Source organism: Pseudopipra pipra, chromosome 9, assembly GCF_036250125.1.
Source record: "Pseudopipra pipra isolate bDixPip1 chromosome 9, bDixPip1.hap1, whole genome shotgun sequence".
Lineage (NCBI taxonomy): Eukaryota > Metazoa > Chordata > Aves > Passeriformes > Pipridae > Pseudopipra > Pseudopipra pipra.
The window spans coordinates 2,880,759-2,897,116 of record NC_087557.1 but is presented as its reverse complement, the minus strand read 5'-3'; the positions used below and the strand labels follow the sequence as shown (position 1 = coordinate 2,897,116).

The 16,358-nt window shown below is 41.4% G+C and overlaps 1 protein-coding gene across 3 annotated transcripts in view; it reads right to left on the bottom strand.

Moving 5' to 3' along the window:
- Window positions 1–15,982, bottom strand: part of RABGAP1L (RAB GTPase activating protein 1 like) — a 226,667-nt gene extending 210,685 nt beyond the window's left edge. The window contains exons 1-2 of one of the 3 annotated variants that reach the window (XM_064664124.1): window positions 15,869–15,981; window positions 15,121–15,244 (exon numbers count right to left, since the gene is read on the bottom strand). The gene's annotated coding sequence lies outside the window, so the exon portion shown is untranslated. Of the gene's footprint in view, window positions 1–15,120; window positions 15,245–15,868 lie in introns of all 3 variants that reach the window. The other 2 variants (XM_064664122.1, XM_064664123.1) reach the window with 2 other exon arrangements.
- Between the last annotated feature and the right edge of the window lie 376 nt (window positions 15,983–16,358).

Here is a 16,358-nt window from a genome sequence, read left to right as displayed (position 1 = left end):
GGTGCTGAAGGCTGGCTCAGAATCCTGAGGAAAGGGGTTTAGCCTTTGTTTTACCAGTTTAAAGTTTCTGGGAGGGCAGCAACCAGCAGAGAGGGGCTGAGTAAGGGACAGGAAAGGCAGCAGTGCACGTCAGCTATCTCAGCCCCAAGCCCAGTGCCACAGTTTAAGCTGTTAGTGCAGTTTAGTTCCAAATGAAAAATACAGCCTCTGTTCTGCCAGCACTGCTCAGGCTGAAACCTCAGAGCAGATGGTACCTTCCCAAACCACCAGAGCCAGGAGTCAGAGCTGCTTCTCCAGCAACGCCTTCAGAAAGATGACAACAAATTGTGCTGTGAAAGTTCTCTCCACAGTGGGAGACACTGGGAAGGAGGTGCTACTACTGCAAGGAATAATTGCTACAAAAGAAGGACCTTGAACAGTCCTGCTACTTCCTAGAGAGAAGAGAACTTTCCTCCATACTTTGGTGAACAACATCACACAAAAAAAATAAATCAGAAACCCAGCACTAAATACACGGGAGGAAATTCTTCTAAACTCAGTCAAGTAAACCCTATGATAAAAAGATAAAAATTTTTAAAAGTAACAGTTTCAGAAATTGTTTTCTGACAGAAGGATTTTTGAGATACAAAGAAACTAATCAGACATAGTTTTAAAAGGAGGGGGGGGGGGTGAATCTTGCTCCAAAAAAAATATCTTAAGCTGTAGGGATAATACAGTGACTGAAAAAAAGCAGGTACTTTTCTAGTGAGCTTTATTATGTAGTTTTGGTCAAGTCAGTCTGTCTGATGTACATCAGTTCCAAGTGTTTTGCTTATACAAAGTCCTGAATAAAAGCCATACTACTTGGAACACTTGGAATATAGGTGTTTTGGGACCAGTGACCAGAACTTGCTACACCCATGTACGGTACTAAGCTTTAAAAGGCTCAAATCCAGCAGCTTCCTCACTTCATTCCAGAAGGGCATCCCAGGTTCACTGCAGCTCCCTTTACAGTGTAGCCTAAGTGGTTGAAGAGCAGGAGGAGGTGAAGAACAATGATCCTGGAAGATCCAGGTGGATTCAGCACTGCATCAGAGTAAGGGACACGAGATAGAAATGCTCCTGATTCCTTCCCTCCATAACCCTTCCATGTATTTCACATTGAATCCAGACTGGCAAAAACACATCCCATAGAGAATACAAGTAGGTAGGGATGGATGCCCAAGGCACTGCTGGCAACACATGCCCAGGAAAACGAATCAAAGGTCGAGTCACTGGCTTTCCAGAAGGAAAACGCTTTTCACACCTGCTCAGATTCAAAAACTCTCTCATCAAACTGGTCGCCAAAAGTAAATATCAATTCTTAGACAAATCAGTCTTCTGAAGCAGCTACCAGACACTTTTGTGTTTACTCCAAGTTTCTGTTCAATAAGTATTCCAAAGTTACTGCTCAGGTTTACTGTTGGTTTGGGGTGGGAAGATATCGATTTTGTTTCAGCGTTATAACCACCCAAAAAAAATATAAACTGCAGAGCTATGAAAAGACAACAAACAAGGAAGATAAATGTTTATCTATTTTCAGTAAGCAACAAGAAACATGTTTGGAAAAGAAACTTCTTGCCTGCTTGAAAGAAGGAAATCAAGAACAGGCTAATTCATACTTTCTTTTATCAAACAAAATCAGGTCCTGTATTACACAGGCTTTCAAAGTCGTGCAGTTTGATTGCTAATCTCAAACCACAGAAAAAACACTGGGAAATAAGTTCTACCTATTTTCAGAACTCAGGTTCCTCAAGAGTATCTGTGGGACCTTTCTGAGGAGGAAGGTCCAATAGTTATGCAGAAATTCATCTTCTCATAGGAAAAGTCTGAAGGAGAAATACACGCCAAAGAGCATAGTTTATTCACATTTTTGAGCTCCAGGATCCAGGGCATGACAGCAAAATGAGCACTGAACTAACGGATGCTGCAGTCCCAGACACCCAGTGACTCAGAGCTGGAGATCACTGTAGTGATGTGGTGACAACAGGACCTCAGGGCACAGGAAGCCGGACAGACACCCACAGCTTCACACATGCCAACTTCCAGAACTCAGGGCTCAGCCACAGCATCCTCCTTCAAATGTGTCAAACCTGGGCATTCCCCTGGCCCCACCCCAGCAGCTCATATCTTTAACGAGTGACACCATCCCCGCAAAGCCAGGCGTGCTGCAAACACACACAGCTTTACCTTTGCCAGGCTTCTTCACTGACAGACTAAACACCCTCAGCAAATTCCATATTACACTGGACTTTGAGGTCCCAAAACCTTCTTCTCTAGTGGACACATACGCAGAAGAAAACCCTGGGTGTCATCAAATCAGTTTGTTTAAATCCCCCTGACAACAACAGCAATTTTATCTCTAATCTCAACTTCTCTTGGTGTAATCTTTATATAACCAACTGTCTCTATGCTCATGCTAACTAGTTTTATTACCCATAAGTTGTTTCCCCCAGTGTCTTAACTCTGGCAGTGTCAGACTATGTAAAGGAAAAACAACAAACAACACTATTTGGCTTACCGATACTATTTCCCAGGATTAAAATCAACTTAATACCGAGCCATATCACTATATTTTAAAATACATACACATATATGTATATAAAAATCCTTATTTCCAGGAAAGCATTGTTAAGAACAAAAGTCTTTCTGAAATTAAAAAAAAAAACCAAACAACTACAGACAAAAAACCCCGACATACAAAAATGAAGCAAAAAAAACAACTAGAAAGTAACCATTAACTTATTTTGGCAACCCTGTCTCCTCTGAGAAAGCAAACCTCCACTATGTAGGCAACAGTAAATAATTAGTTCTCTCATGAATGGCAAACTGTTTGGAATTGTTGTACTGGGTGCCTGGATACAGAGGTTTTTCCAGACTCTTTTTACATGTCAATCTCATAGCCAAGGAATAACAATATAAGGAAAACAGAACCAAAAGAGAACTACACAAACAAGAAAATGTCTGTTTCTCCTCCCAAAACATACTGTACCTGCATCTCCTCAAATAAATGATAAGCAGCAGTTGTCAAACACATCTCAGGGTGAATAATGAGACATTTACTGTAAAGGAGAAAACCAGCTTTCCTGACTTGAACCTCTGGGTTACACACAAGCCACTGAAGCACTTAAAAATTACACACTCATAGCTTGGAGTTGCTTGAAGGAAAAAATACTGCTTTTATTTATCTTAAACTTAGGATCACCAAGGTGAAGAACCCCTCCAGAGCAATGGTGGGCGTGTGCTTGGTACTGAACTGGAGCACACAACTCTACTTATTCCCTTCTAAAGAGTACAACTTCGAAATAAATGTAAATAAGAAGGCTTCTGCTACTCTAGAGATGTTACTTCATGTGTATCCTATTAATAAAAAATTACACTTTATACATCAAGTTCTAGCAAACAGGTTTACTCATTTAAGCAGTAGGTCATTCTGTCTCAAGGAAAAAGCAAACAATGCAAACAAAGCAACTCTAATACACCTTCACAGTTTCCCTGACATCAACTAAACACCAACACTTCAGCTTCTTGAGCTTGGAATTAGTTTCTGTCTTTGGAAAATATCACGTAGCAACTAGGAGTACCAATTTTTCATGGATGGAGTTGGACAAACTTGAGTTGCTTATTTTTCTTCCACTGCTGCATGATGCTTGCAGGCAGCATTCAAACTGAAACCCATCACCAGCCAAGTCACTGAACTGCACAGCCACTCACTCAAAAACATAATGACCTATTTCCAGAGGAAAAAAGCAGAAGCATAACACAGTCCTTGCTTTAAGGAGATTATTTAATGGTTTATTCCCTCACTGTAAAAATAACAGTGTTGGTCTAACGCAGTCAATGCAACAACTTCTCTCCGTTAAATATATTAACTACTTCAAAGAGGTGTTTTCTCCACTAGCTATCATTTCCAGAAATAATTCCATGATGTAAGGCACAGGAGACCATATGGAGCAGCAGTGTGACAGAAGGCAGCAGTGATCCTGGGTGCCAGTCCCTGTCCTTGCCACACAAGTGCCTCCCACAGTGTCACTTCCGAGGCCAGCAAAGCGCACTAGAAATCCTGATCCACTGCCCAGCACCGATCACCTTTGGAGTCAGGAAAATCCTTGTTCCTCAAAGTCAGGACTGGAAATTATGACAATTGTTACCTTGAGGTTTGCAGATTTAACTTGAGATCACAATGTTTTGTTCCTAAGCTCAGAAGGTACCTTTGTAACACCAACCACAGACAGTGTTCCCCAAAAGCTGCTCCCCTGCAGTGACTGTAGGATGCACCAGACAACAGTTCATGCTCCTTTCTCATTTCCTTTAGATATTTTTCTTAATCTTAAGTCTTTCATTCTAATAGTTGTCAAAGGCAATCATGAGTTGTAAATGAGTAACAACACCAGACTCTGGTTTTTCACAATTCAGTCAGATTTTCCAAAATTGCAAGGACTGTGAGTTTTGATTTGACAGCCATCTAGACTTCTACTGCTGTTTTATCAAAACTGTCATTTCAACAGTGTCCCAAACACTTTGTAAGCAAGAAAAATATTTCTTTTTTAATATGAAACAAAGCCAAGCTTCTTGGTAAAAAGAAAATACTCCCGCATATGTTAAAAACAAATACTTCCACATACATTTAAAATAAATACTTTCACATACATTTAAAACCCTAAGATTTTATACTGTCACTTGAACTTAAATATTTAGATATAATAAGAAAAGATGGAGTGAGAAATCACAGTTAAAGACCAAACAAGGTTCTGTCTGAACATTCAGATCCCCATTAAAAGGCTTCCAAATTATCTAAAATCTTCTAGAAACTGGTATGAGCTGTGCATGTGAAAGCTTCTGGAAGACACACATCAAGGAATAATGTGGACCTTCCTTAAAAGGTTTTTAAGGATCCTTAAAATCTCTTTTCCTTAAAAGAGATTTATTATTTTTAAAAGACAGTGTGTTGAGATGATTCCTCTGTGTTATCAACTTCACTAATCAAATTATTCCAAATTCATTCTGTAATTCAAGAAAGAACTACGGCTTGGAAAGGTGGTATGAAAGAAATCAACTGACCCCTACAGAAAAATTTGCTCATTCAATTAATAAACAATTAAGAATATTATATAATTCTAACTTAAAAAAAATATTTGACCTAAAGGAATTATCCCTCAAAGCTGCATGAGCAAGTGTCTGAAAAAGTTACACAAAGAAAGATGTTTGCATTGCATTACCTGCAGTTACCATCCAATTCACACCCAAGGATGTGTATAATCTTGATTTTTTAGGAAATGCTATGCATAGTGTTACCTTCCAAAAATATTTCACATCAGACCCTGAAAAGCTCAAGTACCTCTTAGGCTCAGTATTTCCTCCCCAGACTGCCTGAGAAGGTGAACAGGAAAGAGAACATGCGAGCCCTTTTTCCAAGACACAATTTCTTTTCCTTTCACCCCAGACATCCAAAATGATCAGAATTTATTTCTTCTCCTAAAGGATTAAAGAAAAAACTGGCTTTAAAAAAAAACAACAAACGCATGTAATCAAAAGACGGGTTTGATCTTTTGATCACTCTGTTTTACATCCTTGTTTCAAAAACTCCTTGAAGCTGCTACAAGCACATTTTAAGGTATTACAGAAAAGATCCGTAAAAAGCCACTTTCAATTAATGATTACAAGATAGGGTTACAAAAAATAAATTAATCTGGGGCTGCCAAAAAAAGTTTTTTTGGTTTGTTTTTGCAGCTTTTCTCTAGTAATCATATTTGGTACATAGAATTGCTTTAAAGGACAAACTCTATGCTAAAAGCATCTCAACATAAAAACTTTCTAGATCCTTCTTAGGATGGGCTCAAAGAAAAAGCAGTTCAATTTTTTAATATTTTTTAATAAATAAACTTAGCCTCTGGGTCAGATTACCATTATGTAGATCTTATGTACCTCATTTATTAAATTGAGTGAGTCTCGTGGATTATTTTTGGTGTAAGCCTCAGGTTAATCTAGACCAGCCTATAAAAAAATCACAGAATAAGCTCTTGCTGCAGAAATACATCTCACATAATACAACACGGTTGCTTATATAATAACTGCAGAAATCTTGCAAAAAATACAGCAGAACTCCCATTCGTTTCCTTGATGCAATTTTCTTGTCTCAGATTAGCCAGGAATCATGAACAAGCATCTGTCTGCTGAGACAGACTATCTAGAGTAGCTTGAATTTTAAGTGTTATTTCTAGTTTGATAAATTCACCTGATTGCATAAAACAAGAAAACCTGAGAAGCCCAAAATCTGTGATTGCTATGCCTTTTTCTTTTTTTTTTATTAATCACAGTCTCTCAAAGTGTCAGAGAGCTTCCCAAATACAGCCACACTGTACTATCAGTTTCAAATAAACGATGTGTGGTTTTCATTAAATGCAGATACGAAAACTTACTGTCAATGTTTACATTCTGAATACTTCCCCAAAACATTTTTACTTCTGGAAACAGAGAGGAAGTTACAGGCAGCTAATCTAAAACAAAAAATTCACAGAAATGCAAAGCAATAGGAAAGGTCATGCTCTAAGAAGTGGTTATATAAGCCTTTCCTCACCACAGCTGTGTTTTTATCAGTGTTAAGTCATGAAGTCCTTAAACACAGCACAAGCTACCAGAAATGTCAAATACAGCTGAGAGATTGCAACTCCCAAAGGCAGAATGTCCCCATCAGCCTCAGGGCCAAAGTGGGCAATGCTGCCCCCCCCAGGAACAAACTCATGGAATAAGCAAAGCCTTTTCAATACAGGAATCCAAACCCAGCAGCAGCATCCCACCTCTCATCCAGGTGAGAGCCTGTGCAAAATCACCAGGAGGCTGTTCAGAAGCCCCAGGCAAACCCAGGATAGGAACTGCACATCTGGAATGGGACCTCACAGGGATTTTCTGGGAACTGCACAGAACAACACAAGCACTTCTTCCATACTCCCCAGTGAGACCCCAGGGGTTCACTTACTGCCAGAAAAAAGCAGGATCACAGAGGCCAGGGAGAGAAACTGGGAGGGGGGGCTGGAACAAGGATCACTTGATTTCTGTGGCTACTGTCAAAAGCTCAATACTAAACCACACTCCAGTCTGACTTTCTGATGTTTCAAAATGATGAAAGAAAAGGAGAATCAGAAAGGGGAAGCTAGAAAGGGTCAAAGGCAAATTAACACTACGATTATGGAGAACTTCCAAGTTCACGTTACTGTTTTGGAACTTGCCGAAGTATTTTCTTGGACATCTGGATCAACTCTTTCCATGCTTCCCTCACAGTTTTTATACATCCCTACAGCAATAAACAGTAATAATTAACATTCAAAACAATGTAAATATCAGTCACTGACTTTCAATCCTTACTCCTGTTTCCTCAAAATCATTTAACTGTTATCTCCAAGAAGAATTCTAGCTAGTAGCTCTTTATTTCTTATAAATTTATAGTGCCAATACTAATTCTTAATAATTAGTCTTGAACAGACTAATACCTACTATAGCAGAAGGAAGGATCAAGTATAACAGGATTAAAAATAGCTTTTTATGATACAAGTGTGAGCAAACACAAACTCTGCCTCCATGAACAGAAGGGATCAGCATCTCCAAGGCCCAGTCTTCACTACATTTGAGTTTTACTCCCAAAACAACTGGGGGCACACACAAACCTTCTCTTTCAACTCCACTGCTGTTTTGCAAACAAACAGTTCAATTGAAGAGAAAATGTTGGTACTTACAAGCCACAGATATTCAGTAGTATCTGGAAGACGCAGGAGGTGAAGAAGTCCCTAAAAAAAGCTGCAACTCTTCCCACCTTTCTCTGCACAACAATGAACAGAACCCAGACCAAACCCAGCACTGGGCACGGCTGCTTCTGCAGCACTGCCACCACCAGTTACTTGAGACTTCTCTTCAAAATAACAGGAAATAATGAAAGTATACTCCAGTGGAACAAAATTAAACAAAGGGTTCACAGAATGGGATAAAAAAAAATCCATTTTCTGCCACATGCATTTCAGATGGCTCAGTCTAAATCATACAGTCTTGGTTTTTCAGTAACATCTAATTTAAAAAAAACAAGTTCCTATGGAAAAAAATATCAGCTTGCAGTATACAAACTCTTAATAAAGGGAAACACATCAATATCTTATTTAAATACAAAGGAAAACCCTCCGTTTTTAGCCAGCCATTGAATTTGTCCACCTACGTCTAAATTAAAATTCTGTACCTTGTATTTTGTATCTAAACACACACACAGACAATGCATTAGATTAAGAATATTTGCATTTTATTTTCACACTGAGTTGACTGCAAGGGTCTGAAAAGGCAGAGCACAGCCTTCATCATAAGTAAAAATTCAGGGGGAAGAATAAAGAGTTAGAAAAAAGAGCGAAAAATAACACATTTTTTTATTGTAACGTATTTGTTAAAATACAAATATGTATACACAATACACAAATATGTGTATTGGAACAGATCTGTGGATCTCAGCAAAATCATTTTGTCTAATTTCAGAAAAAAACCACGACAATATTTTGCATACACAGTAGAAGCATGCATTAAAACCATCTTAATTATTATGCTGAAACAGCAGATAACAAGACTCTAGATCTCTGCAAAATGCAGTAATCAAGTCAAAATATCTAAATTGAACTACTTTGAACTGTTTTCCACTGGAAGAACTTCAGAAAGTGCAGATGGCTACAGAATTTATAACCAAAACATCCAAAACCACCTGAAGATAGGACACTCTTACCCCACTGTGAGGCCCTAACACCACGAGTGTCATCGTACTGAACCCAAAACCAGAGTGTTCAATGTAACTACTTTTAAAATAAACCCTGTGGGGAGCAGGGAAGGGGATGCATTTCTGGTTGAGACAGAAACCAATTTCCCTAAAGACTGGTAAAGATTATCAAAATTAACTAAACAATTAGTTCACGCTGAAAGTCAATCCTTCAGATGAGATTCTCGGACAGAGCCTCAACTCTCACTCTTTTTCCTTCCAAAAGGAAAGATAAAGTCATATTCATGGACAGCTGCAACACAACAGCATTTGCAACTTGCTTTCTACCAAAAAAAATATGGTTGTGTGACTTAAGGTACAGACAGCAGATATGACCTAATGAGAAAGGTTGGCTATACCTGAACTGAAAGCACAGCTGCTTAACTGACCTCAGCATCCTGAAAGCCCAGAGGTTTAAGAATCACTTATAACTGACAAGAAGTGTCAAGAGTATTCCCTAACTACTAAGGAATTGCCCTCTGGAAACTTATAGCAGCACACCTTGTAATACAAAACTTGCCATATAGAGGTTTTGATGATGAAAGAACAAATAAATAAATAAATAAATAAATATACATACACACACAACGTAAGAGATATTCCAAGAGCTGTATTTATTTGCCTGCAAGAGAAGATCAGGGATTGATAATGAATGGTTACCCAAAACTGCTTCCTTTCATTAAAGGAATTACTACTCCACAAGTTTGACAGCAAGTGCTGAGAAAGGACTTTGTTGTCAGTCACATTCACACTGGTTCCACTCCTCACCTGTGTCACTGATCTGTATGATGCAAACTATTTCACTTCTAAGCCCAAGAGTAACTACACTCAGCCATTTAGCAAATGGCCTTCAAGATCCACTCTTAAATTCAGTCACTCACTGAAATCCTGTTCTGACAATTTACTGCTTCTTAAAAACACCTTTCACTTCTTTCTGCCCTTTGACCTTTTGTTTCCTAGCTAGAAATCATCTGGGAGATACTGTGAATTTGAGCAATTAAGCCAGGAAGTTGTCCCCCATCATTACTAATGAGGTTCACTGTTTAAGAGTCTGCCATCAGCCCCATGGAAAATGAAAGTTCATATTTGAAAGGCAAATGTTCAGACTGATTTTACCATTAATTACTGTAGTTATGGAGCAGTGTTTTGCATAAAAATGTAACTCCACTTGAATATCTTTCTGCTATATTAGAAACCAACTCAGAACTCCCATCCATGCTAAAAAGCTTATATTTAGTTCAAACAGATATCAAAGCCCTGTTTGGAAAGGACAGCCACACCAGTGATTGTAATCAAAGCTTTACCTTGGTACCACTGTCACCAGAACACCACAAATCCCAATACAAACACTAGTTAAGGAACTGCAGGCAGCATCAAGCACATGCTGACAGTTTATACCAACCAAGAACTTTGTTCCAGATTCTTTACACAGATTGTAACTCAAGAACTCATTCCCTTATTTTTCTTCAATAAAAAAATGCTTCCATTTCCAAAATTTTGGTTTATTCCAATGATTTCTAAATTGGATTTATGCAACAACCAAAAAAATTAAATTAATCCCAACTGAAAGCACTTAGGTACAGACCGCATTAAGTATTTATCCACCCATCTTGCTGCTAAATATCAACACCTCCTTTTCAACTACAATGCACAAAAAGGGAAGGGCACACACTGAAGCTCCAAATTTCTACTTGGAGTTAATTATTTTAGTGATGAAAAAAAAAGGAAAAGAAAAGATGTGTGGTTTGTTTTTCTCATTGTTTTGTCTCCTTGGCACCAAAATACAACTTGCACTCGACATCTAAGGCAGGACTCATCCCTTATCACAAGAGCCTGATAATGTTTGCTCTTGCTAGGGGGAAGTGACATCTTTGATTTCCTGCTGAGTTAGAATCACTTATTAACCACAACTTCAACCAATTTTGAAGTTTTACACATTTACAGATATGAAACTTTTGGTCTCTGCTTCAGAAGCACCCAGGAGGCAGGTGCAGGAGAGGCTGCCCAAGAGGAACCCAGAGGCACGGGCTGTGTATGCAAGGATGGCATTAGGAAAAATCAACATCCATCTGGAGCTAAAACTGACACAACAGTGTAGTGGCAGCAGAAATCCTAACGAAGAAACTCTCTCTGTTCAGTGGGACAGGGGATCTGGTGACAAAGCACATGGAAAAGGCTGACATACTCAGACCTTTTTTACCCCAGTTTTCATTGTAAGGTCCACTCACAAGCCCCTCAGGCCCCTGAGCCCAGCAGCAGATTTTGCTGGAGTAAAGAATTACCTCCAAGGGAGGAAGATGAGGCTTGGAAGCACTTCAGGAAATTCTACAGAAGCAGATGGGATGTACCTAAGAATCCTGAGGGAGCTGGCCAACGTCACTGAGATACCACACTACCACTTTTTTAAAGGCCATGAGACTGGGAGAGGTTTCTTCTGACCAGAAAAAATGCAAACATCACACCCAACTTCAAGAAGAGCAAAGAGGAGGATCCAGGCAACTACACATCAGCCAGCCTAACCTAAGTCCATGAGAGGATTATGGAGCAAATTCTCCTGGAAGCTATCCCTATCCAAGAAGGGCAAACGATGCCTGACGGACACAAGAGCTGCAAGGAGACAACTGGCTTAGCAGATGATGGAAGAGCACTGGATACAGGAGGCCACTAACAACAGTATCCCACAGTATCCCGACAGCCAAACTGGTGAGACAGGCACTGGGTAAGTGAGCAATAAGGTGTTCGGGAATTTGACTGGACTGCCGGGCTGAAGGAACAGGCATCAGCAGTGCCAGGTCCAGTACAAGCAGTTACAGTCACATCCCCTGAGCATCACCACTGAAACCACCAGGACCATCCCAGGTCTCCATTAATCACCTGGATGATGAGACAGGGTGCATTCTCAGCAAGTTTCCAGTGACACCAAACCAGGGGAGTGGTCAGGGCTCCTATTCAGAGGGACTGGGACAGGCTGGAGAAAGGCACTGGCAAGACCTCGTGAAGTTCAACAAAGGCAAGTGCCGGGTCAGCAACAGAACAACCCCCTGTGACAAGACAGGCTGGACACGACCCAGATAAAACATGACTTCTGCAGAAAAGAACCTGGAGATCCCAGCAGGCAAAACTTTGAAAACAAGTCAGCAGCAAAGGCAGCTGAGCACAGCCTGGGCTGTTTGCAGGAGTGCAGGCAAGGCTCAGCCTGTGAGGCTGTGTTTGCAGTGCTGTGCCCAGTTTGGGCTCCCTGGTACAGCACTGACACGGACACTCTGCAGCACGTCCAGCTGGCCAAGCTGGGCAGGTGGCAAGAGCACATGGTGTACAGGGAGGGGCTGTGGGGCTGAGTTTGCTCAGTCTGGGCAAGAAAAGAGCTCTGAAGAATCCTTTTTGCTATCAGCTCTCTCATGGAAGGGCACAGAAGAGAGACCTGGACTCTTGGGATGGTACACCATGACACGACAAGAGACAACAGACACAAGCCAGAAAGTAAATTCCAACTAGTTTAAAGGAGGGAGGAAAAATTACTGTAACTGCTGTCAAATGCAAAAACAGATTGCCTAGAAAGGTGTTAAAGGATGGACCAACCTTATCTACATTACTCTTGCTTTAGTAGGGATCTGGATGACTTCCAGAAGCCCCTTTCAACAGAAATTATTCTATTTCAAGAATTTATTATTTCATCTGCCTGTGATTCTATTTCACAAACTTTCCTTCAGCATTTTTGCATCAGGTTTATTACTTCTATTCACATATTTTAAAACTTCAGTTCTCCTGGACATACAGTAAGCCTACATCCAAGTTTGGTACACGGAAATGTAAATACCTCTTATCTACTTGCCCTCAGAACTTTTTCCCTTTGTACTGCTGTGCTTCCCCAACAACCAGGGAACATGTTTTCAGAATCAGGACAATTCTGCACTTCTAAGCTTACTTGATCCAAAAAACTCACACTTTTTTCAATATCCTGACTCAGGATACAGGGGTGTTTAGAGCAGGAAATCAGAGGGCTGTGCCCCATCTCGCTTTGTGGCAAAAACTATGTTTTCCTCTGTCCAAAGACTTTTGTCCCTGCTACTATTTCCAAAGAGTAAGAAAAATTCCACCAAGTACACCATATAATAGAGGTTTTCCACAAGGGCCTCACTCATCTTTCAGAGTGATCTATTTAACTAAGCAGGTTTTGGAACCCAATTGATGTATTTATCTCCTGCTTACAAACAGTCACACCTAACAAACTACTTTTTCAGCTTCACAAAGTCCCCTCTGGGAACACTTCTGATATCAAAATTAAATAAACACCTTAAAAGCCACAGAGGTGTTTTTTAATAATCTATGCATTGGTTTTGTTTCTTTTTAAAGTTAGGAATACAAGAACAAGGTGAAATAAGTAGTTTTCAAGCTTTTTGCAATAATGGCTCCTTTAACAGCTGTACCAGAATAAAAGGGTAAGACTGAGGCTGGAACAAACTGCCGAAGGTATGAATCTCAAAAAACACATCTTATCAAAATATGCTTGAAAACAACTTAACCTCCACTAAAAGGACACCTTCAGAGCTTCAGGAAGCTCTGTGTTAGTACTCAAAAGGTGTATTTTAATTGTCACTTAATAGATCAAGATTAAAATTCATGGGAAGAGGCTGAGAGCTATTACAGGAACGATTAGTGCAGCTGGTGGTCCAAAGAGAAAACAATCCTGCAGTGGTGCATTTCCACACATTTTTGCATCCTACTGGTTAAAAGTGCTGCCTTTTTTTCTTTTAATAATACCAAGATCAAAAGTGCCAATAAAATATATCAGTCCACAGGGGGCACAAAATGGGTATAATCCAATGACAAATTCATCTAGACTGGAAATCAGAATGTGTTTAATTACTAAGGTCAGTCATGTCTGAAATAGCCTTCCAATTATAGCAGAGGTAATAGCAATATACAACTCATTACTTTTAAATTAGAGCTCAATAAATTTACAAAAACCCCTCAAAACGCCCAGATCACTCCTTGAAATTAATGACTCACAAAAAAGTTTAGAGACAAGAAAGGATAGGCAAAGGAGAGCAAAGAAAACCACAGCAACTTCTGTGGACTCTTGGGAGAAAAACAGAGATACATTGGTAGCTCTTAAATCCATTTAATTTTGATGAGAGTAAGTAAAAAATGACACTAAGGCTTCATAATCAAAGTCAGTACTGGCAGAAAAAAAAGAGCTCCTACCACCCTTATCATTGCTACCTTCACCACAAGCAGCTTAAGTCAATCAAAAACACAAGGTGGCTTATTTTAGCAGTAGTGTCTTCTGCTGTTAACTTACTGACCATAAAATGAGGACCCAGCTGGGGTCGAAGTTGTTCTAACCAAAGAATTGGTTAGAAGTTGTTCTAACCAAAGAATACCTCAGAGAGGAAAAGAAAAAAAGAAATAAAAGTACTACTTTTTGACCAGATTAGTTCTCTTAACTCACCTCCTGGAAGTCCCTTTGATGACAGAAGAGAATGGGCAGCCACAACTCAGACTGTCTTCAAATGTTAGGGAGTACACCAGGAACACAGAAAGCCACGTACTAACATTAAATCTTAATAAGTGAATCGCTTTTTAAAGGACCGAAAGCTGTTTTTAACCAAGCAATACATTTCACTGTAACCATCTTAAGGCAAACACTGCAGAGCACCCCCAATAACTCTTAGAACACTGAGTCAATTTGTGCTTGCTATAACTGTATTTACAGTCTTTTCAAGTTTAAACTGCAAACTAACCTCTTAATCATATCACACCATCTAACCCACAAACACAGTTGGCTACAATCCTACTTAAAACCTAGGCACAGGCATAACTTGCAGAACTAACCTTAAACCCCTAGTAAACCATCATAAGATGAGCTGAGTCAGTCTCAGGACATTTAGGATTTTGGTCCATATCAGAAAGATTTAGTTAAATAAAGCCATGGTACCTTTCCTGAAATTAAAGGGATGAGCAAATGTTGCCTGTAATGTCACAAAGGTCTCTCTCTGGAAATGGAAAGCACAGCTGGCCTCCCCAAAGTTCTAGCAGAAAACCAACATGATTGTGAGACTAGAGCTCGATAGTGACAGAAAAAAGCAACGCTTACTTAAGCAAACTATTTCTTACTTGTTGCTGGATTTTTCTCAGTCTTGAAGAGCTGACACTTAAAATCTTTTTTTTTCCCCCACTCCTAAGCAAAAGGATGGATGCACACATGCAGGCAGCTGTGAAATGTGGCAGGCTATGACTTATTTACAACACTATCAAAACCAGGCAGCTTCAACAGCACAGCTCTGGAAGTGACAGCAGAAACAAAGTATATAGGAACTCACACAAGAGGAAATTCTCCGAAATTCAGCATTCAGGTGGTTTCAGCAGGTTTTCAAGTATTTTTATCTCTAGACAAGGACTTTTGTACTGGCTCACGGTTAGAGAGAGCCGAACTGTGGAAGGGGGCTGGAAGAAAAAATAGAGACAAGAAAAAAAAATAAATAAAATTAAATTTAAAAAAACACACACCAAAAAACAAACAAAAACAAAAACAAAAAACAAACAAACATTAAAAAAAACCAAGACGTGGCAGACGGCACAGATTTAGGACAGCAGTTTGCTAGTTTGGGCTCTTGGGAAGTGACTTCACTTTTCCCGAGGAGGAGGAGGTAGACAGATGAGCACTTCCACGGCGCTCTCCCTTCCCTCACCACGAAAACAACTTTATTTTTCGAACCCCGCACTCCGCTCCGGCTCCGCTGCTCCCGGAGCGGCGCCGCTCCAGGGCACTCCCCACACACACATCCAAAACACACAAACCACAAACAGGGCACACCGCGAGGCAGCGGTACCATCGCCCGCGCCCCCGCCTGCCCCCGCCTCCCCCCGCCGTCCTGAGGGCCCAGAACCACCACAGGTCAGCGGCCGCTGTCACCCGTCACATGGGGCGGGCCGGAGGATCCCTCTCCCCCCGCGCCGGGGCTCCTGAGGGAGAGGCGACCTCCCCGCCTCGGCCCCTCACGTACCACCCCCCGCCCCGTTCCCCTCGCCCCGGCGGGGCAGGCCTGAGGCGGCGTTCCCGTGTCTCACCGGAGCAGCCGAGCCGCGCTCCCCGCGCCGCCGCCGCCACCACCGCCGCCTCCAGCCCGGCGGGACCGCGCAGCCGCCTCAGGGCCGGGACAGCGCCGGCCACACTCAGACAGCGAGCAGGGGCGGGCGGGTGCGCGCGCACGGCCAGGGGCGGGAGCGAGGGAGGGGCGGCCCTGCCCTCAGCCGGGGTGCCGCGGAGCGGGGGCAGCGCCTGCTGGCCCCGAGGGGGTGTTGGAGTCCTGTGCGTCCACCGGGAGTGCCCCCTCTGGAACACGGAACCGTGGAATCACGGGATGGTTTGGGTTGGAAGGGACCTTGAAGACCACCTCGTTTCACCCTCTGCTATGCGCAGGGACACCTCCCACTAGCCCAGGTTGCTCCAAGACCCGTCCAACCTGGCCTTGGATACTTCCAGGGATGGGGCAGCCACAGCTTCTCTGGGCAACCTTTGCCAGGGCCTCCCCACCCTCACAGGGAACAGTTTCTTCCT